This window comes from Palaemon carinicauda, chromosome 44 (genome assembly GCF_036898095.1).
Source record: "Palaemon carinicauda isolate YSFRI2023 chromosome 44, ASM3689809v2, whole genome shotgun sequence".
NCBI lineage: Eukaryota > Metazoa > Arthropoda > Malacostraca > Decapoda > Palaemonidae > Palaemon > Palaemon carinicauda.
In genome coordinates this window covers 42,194,493-42,196,977 of record NC_090768.1, presented here as the reverse complement: position 1 = coordinate 42,196,977, position 2,485 = coordinate 42,194,493, and positions in this window count along the sequence as shown.

Genomic DNA, 2,485 nt, shown 5'->3' with positions numbered 1-2,485 from the left:
GAGAGCGAGTTCCAGTACATCAGAAATCATGTATATATATATATATATATATATATATATATATATATATATATATATATATAAATATATATATATATGATATAATTCAAAACCTTGGGTGCGGTGAGCACGTGCATGAATGTCTAATTTGAGAGAGAGAGAGAGAGAGAGAGAGAGAGAGAGAGAGAGAGAGAGAGAGAGAGAGAGAGAGAGAGAGAGAGAGGTTATTAGTATTTACACAAGAATGCATAAAGAATATTCTCATTACGAATTTAATTATTCACATAATTTTTCTACGACAACTGCGAAAAAGTTACTAACCTGAAACATAGAAAACGAACCACTTTTAGAAACAGCAGGAGCTTAATAATAATAACAATAAAAATACGTCAAAATACAGTCCGTTATTGTCAACGGTACAGGTGCAATATATAAGCCTTATCTAATTCTTGAAATCTTCATTCTGGAGAATTTGGGAAAAAAAAATCAGTAAGGAATAAAGAATCAACTAAATAAAAGAAACGAATAACGAAAAAAGGAAATGATTAAGGAAAACTTGAATAGGACTAATAGGCACAAAACTAGGTTCATTTTGTATAAAGAGAGAGAGAGAGAGAGAGAGAGAGAGAGAGAGAGAGAGAGAGAGAGAGAGAGAGAGAGAGAGAGAGAGAGAGAGAGAGAGAGAGAATGTCATGATCCGTGAACTAGAAGCCTGATTGTAGAGGCATGCAAGCATGTCACAGTACATGCAAAGGTACATGAACATAGAACTAAACGATGCATGAAAATAAAATACGCACTACTTAGTACATAAGTCTGAGTTTGTGCATATGCATGCGTACTTACAAGCACAAACACACTACCAAATATATAAATGTGTATGAATATGAATTTAATCGGTGATTAAACGTAATATATACATAGATACGTATATACACACGTACACAAAATATATCTATCTATCTATATATATGCATATATAGTATACATACATACATACATACATACATACATACACACACACACACACATATATATATATATATATATATATATATATATAAATATATATATATATATATATATATATATATATATATATATATATATCCTCATCAGTCGTAACTAGTCCACTGCAGGTTAAATGCCTCAGGAATGTCCTTCCGCTCCCGTCTAATTACAACTCAAAGAGCCATGAAAAGAATAATGATGGTAATAACACTAAGAGACAGAAAAGGAGCAACATGGATACAAGAGAAAAATAAAGTAGAGGATATTCTAACAACATGTAAGAAATAAAATGGACATGGGTAAGACATATTGCGAATGACAGGCAATATAAGAACATTAAGAATAACAGAATGGGTCACTAGAGACAGCAAAAAAAAAAAAAAAAAAAAAAAAAAAAAGGGGGGGGGTGTTAAAGGAAGAGAAGACGATAGATTGACGAGCTAAGAAAGTTTGCGGGTATAAACTGGCATAGAATGACCATAACAGACGCGAGTGGAAGGACATGTCTGAGGGCTTTGTCCTACTGTGGACTAGAATTTATAGTTATAGCTGATGATGGTATACAAGAAAGAAATATGCAATTGTCGCATGAGATATTACATTCTAATACAATTAGAGTAAATTTAGCGAGCTTGCATGACCAGTTAGCCAATCACATAAATGGAAGATCGCTGGATTATGAGGTATATGTAAGACAAGTCACCGAGGTTTTAGGTGTAAGGAGATTCAAATTAAATCAATAATATCACGGAATGTAGTATCTATAAGTTGTATGTTGGACAACAGCATGTTTAGAATACAACAATACTACTAGACTCTTGATTTTATATATACTTCGCACCTATGACTATGCACATACATAAGCAATCATATGTAATACATGCATAAGTATGCATGTATAAAAATCTATATATACATACATATATATATTATATATATATATATATATATATATATATATATATATATGTATGTGTGTGGTTGTGTGTGCGTGTATGTATGTATATAAATCAAATATGAATGATTGTGCCAAGTGGTTTCGAAACCCTGCTTAATTAAAAGCAACTCTTCATGCACTGGATTCGTAGCTTTATGCATTCATGAGACTTCAGAATGTTCGGATTTTAAAAGAAAGCAATAGAAACTTGGGTCTCTCAAATGTGTCATAAGTTTTTATTAAGAAACAGGAATTTTTCTTCGTTTTATGACCCCTCCATTCCTCCAGGTCTGTCTGGTTTGGCTGCTGGCAAAGCTTAGTGCTTATGCTAATGGTAGCAATTTCAAAATCTCCAGGTAAACCAAAGGACTATGTTCCAATACAAATTGCGGCACACACGGTTAATTGAAAGTAAACAAACCTTGCGTGGACTTCTCCTAACCATAGCATCGACGAAAACAGACAGAAAGAAAGGGCGAGGTGGTAAACTTGGTGTTGTATCGGTTTACGATTTTCTGAAAAGTGATCTTTTTCAGC